At 40.0% G+C, this 13,762-nt stretch overlaps 1 non-coding gene across 1 annotated transcript; it reads left to right on the forward strand.

Moving 5' to 3' along the window:
• Positions 1-8,198: 8,198 nt before the first annotated feature.
• LOC136859393 (5S ribosomal RNA) lies at positions 8,199-8,317 on the forward strand. The gene has a single exon (XR_010858993.2). It is a non-coding gene; the product is annotated as a 5S ribosomal RNA (ribosomal RNA).
• The last annotated feature ends 5,445 nt before the right edge of the window (positions 8,318-13,762 follow it).

Here is a 13,762-nt window from a genome sequence, read left to right on the forward strand (position 1 = left end):
CGCTGGAGCAATTCCGAGAAAATTTTTATTCAAGTTGATCAATCTTACAGTGTAGTTCAGTACAGTGTTTATATGGGTGGCGTTGACAGCATGAACCGGAATACTGCCTCGTATCGTATAAATCTGTGAAGCAGGAAATGGTATTGGCCACTGAACTCTTACCCACTAAATGTGTCCATGAATAATGCCTGACAACTGTGCAGACTTAACTCCTCAGGGCAAAGATGGGATGGACCTCTTGATATTTACGCGCAGTGTAGTTCGTAACTATCTGGATAAGTGGAAGTTTCAGCCAAATATGTTTGGACGCTCTCTGGTAAAGAAAATGCAGGGTGTCTGTTGGTGGCCGACCAAGCACAACAGTGCAGCAGGTGTTGGAGACATCATCAACAATAAAATGTTGCGCTCTGTGTGGAAAGAATGCATGAACGTTTCGCACAGTTTGTAAAGTGGCTTGTCATATTCATTGTTTCTGTTCCTTCCACTCTTAGAACACAATCCCATAGCAGCGGGTACCACAGTGTCATATGTTAACATTTTATATTTGATACAATTTTTTCTGTGTCTTTCAGAAGTGCACATAGATATATTTCAAGAATGTTCATACCAAATTATGCTTGTGACCTTGAAATAGTTTGCTAATTGTCAATATGACCATGCAAATTGAATAAATAAGTATAAGCAGTACGTAAACTTTCAAATTATTATGAATTTATTATTTAAAATTCCCCCTCCCATTCATGCCCACTGCACACAAATATAGGCATGTGCAATTTCGCAAATGAAAAACCCCACAGAGCAGAAACTTCGTTTCCTCATATAATTAGAGTAAACTAACCCATTGAAACGAAAATCACAAAAAAATCACACTAAATGACTGCTTGGGCACTAATGGGTTAAGGATAGACGGTAGGGAATCGGAAGGAAGGGACATCCACGGGTAGGGTGGGAACAGATGGTCAGTGAAATATTGCGAAGTACCAAGTACCGGAACGACCACGACAACCGATACGGGGCAGAACTTGGTGATGGAAATGGTTGGAAGTTCTGACGCCAAGAGGTAGAAAGATAATTTGCGGGATTCGAACTACAGCCACGTTGGATAGAAGTGAGTGACGATTTCACACGGCTATCACGTCCCTGCCGTACGGCATGAAGCTTCATCTCTCTTTAATTCGTGAATGTCATCGAAAAGACGTCACGTTTGGAAGTCGACTATACGCATGGTTTCTACGAGTCATAGGGCGGGATAACCGTGTGGTATGGTCACTAGTTTCACACGTTGGAGACTGCGATTTAAATCCCGGACAATGCTAGTGGGGCTTTTAAATCGAAAACGAAAAGTCACGTTCCTTTAGTTGTCCTTTAACGAAAAACTGGAGGTCCCGTGGCTATGATCTGAGATGCTATTGACTGATATTTTATTAGAAAAATACTCCTTAAAAATGTGTCGATAGAATGATCTAGTCCGCGGTTCAACCGTGGAAACACTAGACCAGCTCAGTGTTCCAATCTACATTATTGTTATCTATTGTCATTTACCACCGCACTAGCACCGCGTGCTACGTTTAAACGTCTCTAGCTTTCCTAACGTCTGTGTGCTTTCCCTATTGACGGATGGCCTGCAGACATTGGATTTGGCCCGTTATTGAATCTAGTCATTTTCAACTCTGTGTATTTGTGTAAAATAAATGTAATGTTAGTATTTGTTGCGAAGAAAATTAAATCCTGTGGGAATCTGAAATGTAGTCAAAACCACGTATTTACTCTTTCGAATAGATTTAGATTTATCATTATATTTTTTTAATCTAACCATGTTTTGATGTAGGCCTTGTGACTGTGAATAAATAAAAGCATCGTTACCTGTCACTTCGAAGTTAAATAAATTCACTTCACCACGTGTTTCGGAGACTGTGCTCCGTCGTCAGGTGGTGAGTGGTGATAGGCATTGTATATTATACTATAAAATTACTTGGAAACAATTGTATATCAATTAGAATAACAATGTCTGTTACTATTTAACCATCTGACGATGGGGCACTGTCTCCGAAACGCGTTGTGCAGCGTTTGATAAAACTTCAAAGTGACTGGTAAGTGAGTGTTTTTATCCATTCACAAACAAAAAAAAACAAAAAAAAAATAGTATAAGTTGTGTATGAAGATTGAACATAAGAACAAAGTAAATTAACACTTTAATATGCAAGGAAAGGATTTAATTATTTATTTACAGAATGTAACTCATGTCCGAGGCTTGAACTGAACGCTGAAAGGCATAACAGTCTATAATGATAATGTTAGTATGTATGTATGTATGTATGTATGTATGTATGTATGTATGTGTATATGTAACTCGTGTGCAGGGTTAATAATGTACGGTTTTAAAAGATAAAACAAAGTTATTTTGTCTTCCTCTTCTTCTCAATTACTTGCCATAGGCACTGCTTGTGGATTAAGCCCAGTTTTACGGCCGATGCCTTTCCTGACGCCAGTGGTATTGTTGAGGAATATATTCGCTTTTATGTCTTTGTGTGGTGGTTCGTGGTAGGGCAATGTGTTGTATGTACATGAAGACGTATTAAGATGAACACACAACATCCAGCCCTCAAGGTAGAGGAATTAACTAGACGCGTTTAAAATTCCTGGCCCGATCGGGAGTCGATCCCGGGGCTGTCTAGACCGAAGGCCACTTACGGTGACCATTCACACAAGGAGGCGGACTGAGATGCCGGGCTGAGTAGCTGAGGCGGTGGAGTGCTGGCTCGCTGAGCTCAACTTGGCAAGTACGATCCTGTCCAGTCCAGTGGTATTTTGAAGGTGCTCAAATACGTCAGCCTCGTGTCGGTAAATTTACTGGCACGTAAATGAACTCTCGCGGAACAAAATTTCGGTTCCTGGAAGTCTCCAAAAAAAAAAAACAATAGCATTATTTTATTATTTATTAACAAATACAGTACATCCAATTGGGAAATATCCCGATGGTAATGATCACTTACAGTTGTGTGATAGTAAAGTTAAAACATAATTACCGAACAACAACAGTACAACAAGCAATTCCACGGAAAGAAAATATTGCAAGAAATACTACTAATTTAACATTCTAAATCCAACATCATCATACACAAATTTACACACAACTGAGGTATTTCCAGTACTTAACACTACGGTAGTAGTGAGCTTACTACTACACTAGCTTAGTATTACAACACCGTCATATACAAATTCACACGTACCTTAAATATAAAAAAAATTACACTATGACTTACAATAACAACAACAAAAAATACTACTACTACTACTACTACTACAAGAATACAAGTAATTCCATGGAAAGAAAATATTATAAGAAATATTATATTATTATTATTGTTATTATTATTATTATTATTATTATTATTATTAGGGGATGTAACTAAGTATTACAGAATTAATACTCTAGTATTTAATCTAAGATTTTCAATGAGATTCACTAATTAAATTATAATTCTTCTCTCTCGGATTTAGTTATCATAATAGTTATTTACTACCTCTGCCATTTTCAGAGCTGAATAACTTAAGAACAATAATGTTCTTTATGTCATAATGTATTCATCGAAATTTATGCTGTATTTTTCTGCTAAATTTTAAATTTGGATACGTTATAAATTTCATTTTAAGTTTTTAAACGTTTTACTATTTATGTCAATTGTAGGTTCAAGCAAATTCCTGTCCGTTATCATACCCGTACCTCCGTAAATACGTCTGTATAACGTTATAACGTCTCCCGGCCACTCACGTCCATCTCTGCCTCCATCTCGTAAATATATTGAATGTCTCTGTACAACCAACTTACATGAATGGATGAGTGGTACAGTTCATTACAAGCGAATTCATATAAGGTTTAGTTTTGAGTGCTTTGCAAAGCTGCTGTGTGCAACTTTGGGAAAACATATTAATACGAGTGGTGTTCCATGGAAAGAAAAATGAAAGGTCAGTTTTCCATATAAAGAAATTCCCTGTTGCGTGAAATTAAAAACTTTTTGCTCTAGAAAGCTGACTTTGAGGTAACAGTTGCCTTGAGTAATATTAGAGTGATTCATGTTGCAAACCAGTAATAGCCAATGGCAATAAGGTGATCCGAAACAAACAAAGATTGATCAGTTATATGCTCAAAGGAACAGCTGCGATCCTTGGCGAGAGAAACGTGCCGCGAGGTATGCTTGCTTGCTCTGTGTATGACTCACAGGGCAGACCACTTCGTAGATCATAGATATAAATGTTATGTAGCCAGATTGTCATTAGTGTTTTTTGGGTTTCTTGTCTGGAGAAAGCAACCACGATATGTTGACATGTTGCAGGTGCTGGTTGTGGCACAGAGAAGTTGCTATTTATTTTGTTTCCCTCCATTTCACTACTTTATAAGCTTCTAGAAATTACATGACCTTTGCTTGAAAACTGTGGATTGAAGATGTTCTTATTGTGGTATAGGCCTACTGATAACTGTAACTCTACAATCAGAACTTCCAGAAAAGTTAGTTCCGATAATAAAATGAACCACAAAAAACCATAAGCGGAACTAGGTCGGGTAAAACTACATACATACATACATACATACATACATACATACATACGTCTTCATTGTAGACTGTTAAGCATTTCATGTTCAGTCTGCAAACCTCTGAGAATTAACTAGGCACCTTCCCAATTCCGGATTCGCAGCTAGCTCCGTGGCGTCGGTTAATCTTACACCTCTCAACTTTTAATCATTAAAAACTGAGTCTAACCGTGGTGATCTTGTTCTCTCTGTTTCTCTTACCTTCCATGGTCGTGGTCATTATTATCGTAGGAAATCTAACGTCCTCCATTCACCTCACATGACCCCACTTCGGTTTATACACAGAGCTTCACCCATGAGTTCTTTCCTTAAGTAGCCTTTATCGAGTACCCTTATGGCATTTTTCTCGCCTATTTGTACCTTCCTGTGTTACTTCTAACTTACAAATAAGATAATCTGAGCCCACTCATCTCTCATTCCCCTGCAGCAAAGATGCTCTGAATACGGAACGATGTAACAATTTCGGCCAGGAACCCCTTTTTTCTTACAGAATACTGTTGCTCTCAACTACGATCTCGGTTGATCGACAGTCTCTCTTCGTTATTCTTGAGGAACTGGGGCTTGATTCCAAGACCCTCAACCTCATCAAGGCAACACTCACTGACACTATCTCCAAAGTTAAATTCATGGGGGAGATCTCTGAACCATTCCCGATTAAAACTGGCGTCCGACAAGGTGACGGCTTATCTCCGCTTGTTTCCAACCTCGTCCTAGACAAAGTCATCCGCGAGTGGGAAAAGGTATTGAAAGACATGGGATACTGGTGCCCCATACGACTAGGACGACCCAAAGACGGTATTGAGATATCATGCCTCGCTTTTGCAGATGACCTGGCCATACTTACAGATGATGTATTCACAGCGGTTAAACAAACTGAAACCCTTAACGAATGTGCTGGAAAGGTTGGCCTACAAATTTCCTTTGAAAAGACCAAGTTCTTCTGCTCAAAACTTGACATCCAAACTTTGAACACGACACATGGGCAAATCAACCGAGTACCTCACTTCAAGTACTTGGGAGAAATACTTGAACCAACGGGAGGCGAGAAGGTTGCCCACAAAATTCGCCTACAAAAATTTCGGAAAGCCTACGGTAGGGTTCACAACATATACAATAAAAAGTGCTTGTCCCGCCATGCAAAGATCAGACACTATAATACAGTAATAAAGCCCGAAGTCTTATATGCCAGTGAGACCCTTACACTAAACGGGAAAGGTGACCTAGAAAATATTTTAAAAGAAGAAAGGAGAATCCTGAGGAAAATTCTCGGCCCCCGAAAAACAGAAGATGGATATAGACTGAGGTTACGCAGAGAGACAGAAGAGCATTCCAACATTGCAGCAGACATCCGTAAAAGACGTCTGAAATTCTATGGGCACGTCCACAGATTGCCGGCAAGTAGACTGACACACAAGATTCTCACCTACATAGAACATCTAAAAAATATTCCATGGGTACTAGAAGTGAAGAAGGATCTGGAAAAAGCCCAGATAAACCCAAATGACACCGCGGACAGAAACCTTTATAGGAAAAAAATTAATGGATGGAAAGTGCAACCAGAGAACGAAGTGAAAAAGAAGACTGGAGCAAAGTGGACAGAAGAACGAAAAAGGATCCACGGAGAAAGGATGAGAGCTGTTTGGCAACTCAGAAAACAGAATCGTTAGAGCTTTGCGTGATCCATTGGGTCCATACGCACATAATAATAATAATAATAATAATAATAATAATAATAATAATAATAATAATAATAATAATAATAATAATAATAATAATAATTCAAGTGGAATAAACCGTGAACAGGTCAATTGTAATTTCAGCAATAGAGTAGTCCTGTAATCCACCACAGAACATTTCGGTGCATTGTAGACTCAACAGTATCTATTCATTACCCGGAAATCAGTAGTACATATTATACATACCGTTATTTGATTAACTCTGTTACTTACGTTGATGTTTATAAAATTGCGAAAAGAATGGTATTTCTATCTTACCATCCTTCTGTGTAAACTTGTAATTATGTAGTTTAGTGCATTATATTTCTTGGGTAAAATCTTCGAGGATGTGGTGTGTAACACAATTCGAGCTGAGAAATGAAACATGATTGTAAAGCAATATCAAATACAGTATATATTTCCTTTTTAATAGAAAAAAGGAGACAGTATTGTAGGAGGCGTATTGTATATCTGTTTTCCGTTCAGAAAAAGTAGCCCTAAACGCATCAATGCAGGCCTCCCCTTCCTCTCTCTGTATTTTTGTATACATTTTTCCCTTGATAATAACAACATACGCAAACGTTCTCAGAGTCATACTTCACAAATTAATTGCATTCATATTATATTACTCCCTCCATGGTTACGGCAGTTTGATATCGTCCTTTTTCTTGGAGATTTCACATGAAAGTTTTTCTGGACGGATTTTCTCCGTAATCTCTGTTCTGAAATAAACTTGACTATGTTATTGTAAGAGTTTGAACGATCTTGGATGGCTATAACTACCAGGACCTCATAGTTCAGTATAGCCACATTTCCCTTTTTATGGATAAATCCGACCCTAAATTACAGAACGATGCTCTCTAAATCGAATCTACATTTTCGCTTTTGCTTGTTATTATGTAATCCGGGACAAACATGGGATTTTTATAATAATTATACTAGGAAATATGACTACAAAATTTGAGTGGTTCCACAAGTGACCTAACAATCAGTCCTGAATTCTTGGCTAGGATTGTTTCGCACGACAAATGTACTTTGAACCTCAAAATCGCCTTTACTTTGTGATGTAAGAGTTAAAGAGGCTTTTGAAAATTCCTATGCACTCCACGTCATGATTAAATTCAGTCTTTGCAGTGAAGTCTTTCTGAAAAGAAAAACGGTTTTTTGAACAAAATATACCTTTGTGCAGAAAAGAGGCCTTTGGGAAATTAAAGAACAAGAAGAAATATAATTTACCCATTCTCTATCACCCCTCTAGCGCAGCCTCTAGTTGAAATTTTTAAATGAAGTAAGGTCGTGTACAGCACTTCATATAAAGCAATTCTGCGTTATATACTTAGCTGGAGGAAATCACTTTTGCATATGACAGATTTTGTTGTACGTATGCTAGCATTACCTTATCCGAAAGCAGATAATGAGCCGTTTTTCTGTGTGTGGAATGTAGTGAGGGTTAAGCAGTGAATAAAATGAAGGAATTTTAGCTATTCGCTTTGCGTTGAAATATGACAAAGAACATTACGTGTAATTATCGTAAAAGCGTACGTTTCAACACAGTGCTTGATTTAATTGAATTTCAGCCCGCTGTGCCATCCTTAGTGAAAATGAGATGGATAAGGACAGTTAAACCAAAACTGTAGCTGTGAGTAAAGACGTATAACATGCATGCAAGGTAATGAATTCATATATTTTAAAGGGTATGTTAGTATGCTTGTTTGCCATTAACAATACTGAATTATGTTTGCAAGTAAATTAACGCACAATTTTTAATATTTGACCTCCAGAGGCTGTTTTGGCGTTATTTGATTGCTTTTTGACAGTTTATTTCCCTTCTTTTAAATTAACTTGGCAGTTCTAGTATGTAGAAATGTTTAATTTATGTTGTCTCTACACTCGCCAACGGCCATACCATGTTGAATACACCGGTTCTCGTCCGATCACCGCAGTTAAGCAACATTGGGCGTGGTCAGTACTTGGATGGGTGACCGCTTGGGAACACCACGTGCCGTTGGCTCAATTCCCTTTGGATTCGTCGTGCTGACCACACGACACCTCGTAATCTGCAGGCCTTCGGGCTGAGCAGCGGTCGCTTGGTAGTCCAAGGCCCTTCAAGGGCTGTAGTGCCATGGGGTTTGGTTTGGTTTTTGGTCTCTACACTCGTTGTCATAAATTAAGGTAATGTGAACCGTTTAAAAATAAAACTTTGGTGTGCATGTTGCAGCTTGAAATCACGTCTGGTTACCGTATGAAACAGCCCGCAGTGACTGTGACCGTGATCAGCTGCCTGGTGGCGCTGTAAGCTGACCCGTGACACAGGTGCTAATCTGCTTTTCCGCGTTCGGTGCCGAGAGGAAGGTGCAGTTGTTTTCGGACGTGCTAATCGTGACTCTGTGACGGAAATGGCGCAACGAACACATCTTGATGATGTAATGAGGGGCAGGATAATATGGCGACTAGAGACTGGCCAAACACAGCAAGGTGTGTCGCGGGAGCTCCTTGTGACACAGAGTGTCTCACGACTACGGCAACGATCCCACCAGATAGGAGACGTGTGCCGGCACAGTGTAGACCGCCACGAGAAGTCCGATATCTCACCATAAGTGCCCGAAAAGACAGACGGAAGGAGTACTGCAGGGAACCTTGCTTGGGACCTTGCCGCTGCCACTGAAAACAATTGTATCCAGGCACACTGTGTACATATGACTAAACAGGTACAGTTTATTCGCCCGGAGACCTGCACTTTGCATTCCACTGACCGGTGTCCGCAGACGAGCCCATAACGCCTGGCGTGGAGAACACACAATGGAACTGGGCCCAGATTCTCTTCGCTGACGAGTCGTTGTGTAGTCTCGAAAGTGATTCTCGTCGTGTAATCAAGGTGTGAAACCAGATATCTTCCCACCTTATTCGAAAGCAGATAATGACCAGTATGGAGGTGGTGATATTATGGTGTGGACTGTGGGGCCACGTTATCATAGGTTCACGCATATCCGTGCGTGTAATGGGAGAGGAACTCTTAACAGTTCAGGCATATCGGGATGTCCTTTTAGAAGACTATGTCCTTTTGAGGGGTGCAGTGGTCCCCACTTTCCTGCCGATTAATGACAATGCACGGCCACACTGAGCTGCTATCATAGAGGAGTACTGTGACACAAAGGACATCCAAGCGAATGGAGTGGCCTGCCTACTTTCCTATCATATCTAGCACCCCTGGGATGCTCTCGGTCGACGTGTTGGTGGATGCCTTCCACCTCCTATGACTCTTCAGGAGCGCCGATGGGCACTGGTGCAAGAATGAGAGGCCATACCCCAACAGCTGCTCGACTAGCTGGTCCATAGTATCCCAGCACGTCATGTTGCATGTGTCAGTGTGCATATTCATCACATACTACCATACTGAAGCCCATGAACATGCTCAAAAATAGTGGAACAGAAACTTAATCTCCATGGCATTGTATCACATGGTGCCTCCCCCCCCCCCCCCCCCCAACAAACACATACCAGTTTTCTGCAGTAAACGGGGTATGTGGATGAGTTTCTTGTGTGTTCAACATTTGTCTTTGGTGTCAGCACTAGTTTGGTGCATTGCCGCGTCGTTTGCGACCAAACGCTCCTATTATCCATAATTTATGAGCACAAGTGTATTTTGGTGTATAGCTTAATATACTGATGTTCTGTAGATCATATAACTGCAGTTGACAAACATTCAGAGGAAATAAGTGGTATGCATTTTTCTGTAGCTTCAGTGAATTGCAAAGTATGATATCTTGTCTTAATTTATTAAAATTAGCCGGTATGAGGTGCAGATAGTAGGAATAATGTTGATCAGTTTCTAAAAATTAGCTGGTAGCAGGTGTAAATAATAGGAATCATAAACTTATACTGTGTCAGTCTTTAGACTTTTAATCCACAGTGGAATGGGATGGAAAAAAAATGAATTTGGACTGGGTTCTGTCGTTGAACGTCATTACAATACAGACTGAACTTGTTTATAATTTGCTTTACGTTAAACCGACTCAAATAGGTCTTATGGCGACGATGGGATAGGAAAAGGTTAGGATCGGAAAGGAAGTGACCATGGCCTTAATTAAGATACAGCCCCAGCATTTGCCTGGTGTGAAAATGGGAAACCACAGAACCCCACTTTCTCCCGATTGCAAGCTGACAGCTACCTGACCCAAACCACACAGCCACTCTCTCGGTGCTGACTGAACTATCAACTTTAATAGTCAGCGTAAGTAAATAATTATATGTTGAGTTGATTGCGCTCGTGTTATTATTATTATTATTATTATTATTATTATTATTATTATTGCTATTGCGCAAGCCCCTTGATGTAGTGTTGGTGTGGCCGCCTCTTTCGCGGAGGCTCTTGGTTGATTCCCGGCCAGTCAAAGGATTTTAATTCTGGATTGAGAACATCGTGAGACCAACTGAAAAGCTGTTTGATACGAGAGGCAGCGGATTTCGTCGTGAAAGCCAAGTAAGAAGGCTAAGGATATATTTTTTACTGGCTACATAACATGCCAATATCTGCAGGCCAAGTCCCTTAATGGGCTGTTGCGCTGTGGGGTTGTGTTTTTATCATTATTTATATTATTAATGACTTCATATCTTTGTTTAATAATCAGACTTGTTTTCCCAGTAGTTGTTCAGTACGTTCTCACTTTCTAATTGCATACTGAGAAACAGAGGAGGAAACCTAAGGGAGTAAAAACAAGCTTGGTGATGCTGCGAACGGCTGTGGTTGTTTAGTTCCCTCCCACCCCGGTGGTACATGTTCCTCTGTCTTAACGCTTAATTGTGCTCATAATTGAAACTGCGGCCTGCGTCGCTCCATTGATGTCGCCATTACGGTGCTAATTGCACTCTTGGTGAGTACATATGGCTCATGCGATTTCTATTGGTAAACGATTATATGAAGTCTTTTCATTTGTAATAGAGAACTCCATATTTATAATCGAAACCATTAATGTAGGGATCTCCAAAATATGTGCTGCAGCTTCATGCGACCAAATATTGAGCTTGAAACGAATTAGAATATTAATGTGGTAATGTTTTTCTTTGGTTTGTATTATATTCGGTTATATACAGTATCTTGATACACTTCTTCCTTAATGCAGATTATCCGGAGGGTGCATCTGCTACACAGATGATAAACGTTCCAATAAACCCATTTAGGACTATGCAAAGTACTTGGAGGCGTTTGTTTGCCTTTTTTGTGCACATATTACTTTCATTTTCTCTTTCCCTTCTCTCTTTGGTCCAGGTTGTTCCGGTCGTTTTCTTCGGTTTATCATTTTTTTCAGCTTGTCAATTGTGAATATTGTATATGAAGATCTACCTTCCTTGGATGCCTTCTTGTACGATTCCTGACAATTTAAGGTCATGATTGATTTCGTCGATCCATTTCATAGCGTCTTCAATTCATCAATCACCACTAATGTGCATTTAGGGCTGTCATTCCACTGCCATCTCTACACTGACAGCTCGGAACATTCCGCTTAATCGAGCTGTTTCTCATTACTCCCAAGTTTTCGCAGCCCGAAGTTTGAAACATTTTCGTAACTATTCGTTTGTCGGAAATCACCCAGAACAAAACGTGCTTTTTTCCTTTGGATCTTTTCTAGTTCTCGAATCAAGTAATCCTGGCGAAGGTTTTATACACTAGAACCATACTGTAATTGCAGTATTATCAGTAATGTACGCCCACCCCTTTGCATCCTTACTAAAACTCTCATAACCATATGAAGTGATCTGTAACATTTCTTCTTGTCCGTTTCACCCTCTTTGGGGTACGATTGATCTATCAATGGTTAGTGAGTCGTGTTTTCCTGTCCTCCCAGTACTTTTTCATCCTGTCAGATCTTGCCTTCCTCTCTCATTCAGAAATTGTATAGGCCCTATAGTCGTTTGGGCTTCACCCTGTCCTGAAACCTCTTTATTTTATATTTGGATAATTTTTTCGCGGATCCATCTACAAGCGTCTCCTCTGTAATTTGGAACTGTCGTAGGTCCTTCTCAGTTTCCTTAAACTGTGGAAATTGTGGAAATAGTTGAAGATTCTTTTAGTTACTCTTTTCGGGTCCATTCTTCTTTTCCTTGTTGTGTCGGAAATCCTTTCTCTTTTCCTATACAGGGTTTCATTGCTGATGTGTGAAAGTTCGTTATTATGGAATTTGGGGCCTCGAATTTGTCGTAGTATTTTACTTTCCTTGATCTCCAACTTTTCCATTGGATCATAAGTAGTTATAGACACGTTTCTGCAGCATAAAGGGCTTCAGGCTTGACTTCTGTATTATAATGTCTGATCTTGGAATTCCAGGAGAGGGATTTTTTGTTATAGGTGTCTTTCGCAAGCTGAAAGGCTGTTTCTATTTTGGTTCGTCGAGATTCCATTGCTTTCTTCTCAAGACCAAGACCATTCACCAAGGTAATTGAAGTCTCTGACGATCTCTATTTCCCCCCCCCCCCACATTTCAAATATTTTGGAGGATTATTAATGTTGGTTATTATTTTGGTCTTTCCAAATGCGATTTTGAGACCTACCTTCTCTGCTTGCCTCAGCAGTTCGATGGACTGCTTCGTAGCTTCCTCCCCATGTCTCGGCTAGTAAGGCCATGTCGTCTGCGAAAGCTAAACACTTGATCTTGATACCCTTGTTTACCGATCCCAATCGAATTCCACCACTGGTTGTCGTATCCCATTATCTGACTACCTTCACTAAGGCACAGTTGAACAGTATGGGGGACAGTCCGTCACCCTATTGGACACCAGTTTTGATCTCAAAAGGAGCCGACAATTCTCCCATGAATTTGTCTTTGGAAAATGTATTAGTGAGAGTTTCCCTAATGGGGTTTGTTCTTTTGTTGTCTAGACCGAATTCTTTGAGTACAGAAAGGAGATTTTCCTGGTCTAGTTAGTCAAACGCCTTTTGGAAGTCAATAAAGGTGATGACATATGTTTTTGCCGTAGATGTCTGGTTGCGATGAGATTTTTAAGGTTCAAGATTTGTTCCGGACAGTATCTCCCCTTTCTGAATCCCGCTTGATATTCTCCCAATTGATGATCTATCTGTGGTTCTGTTCTATTAAGTAAGGCCTTTGAGAATATCTTATATGTAATATCCAAAAGTGATATGCCTCTGTAGTTGTTGGGGTTCATTTTATCCCCCGTGTTGTGGATTGGGTGGATAAGGGCCATCTTCCATTATTCTGGAATCCTTTCTTTGACCCTGATTTCTTCAAAAAAAATTGTATGGATTATATTGCGTCCTTGTTGGCATTCTTCCAAAAGTGATCTGGTTTTCTTCCGGTGCTTTGTTGTTTCTTTTTTTTTTTTTTTTTTTTTTGCTAGTGGCTTTAATTACGTCGCACCGACACAGATAGGTCTTATGGGGACGATGGAATAGGAAAGGTCTAGGAGTTGGAAAGAAACGGCCGTGGCCTTAATTAAGGTA

This window comes from Anabrus simplex, chromosome 1, assembly GCF_040414725.1.
Source record: "Anabrus simplex isolate iqAnaSimp1 chromosome 1, ASM4041472v1, whole genome shotgun sequence".
Classification (NCBI taxonomy): domain Eukaryota; kingdom Metazoa; phylum Arthropoda; class Insecta; order Orthoptera; family Tettigoniidae; genus Anabrus; species Anabrus simplex.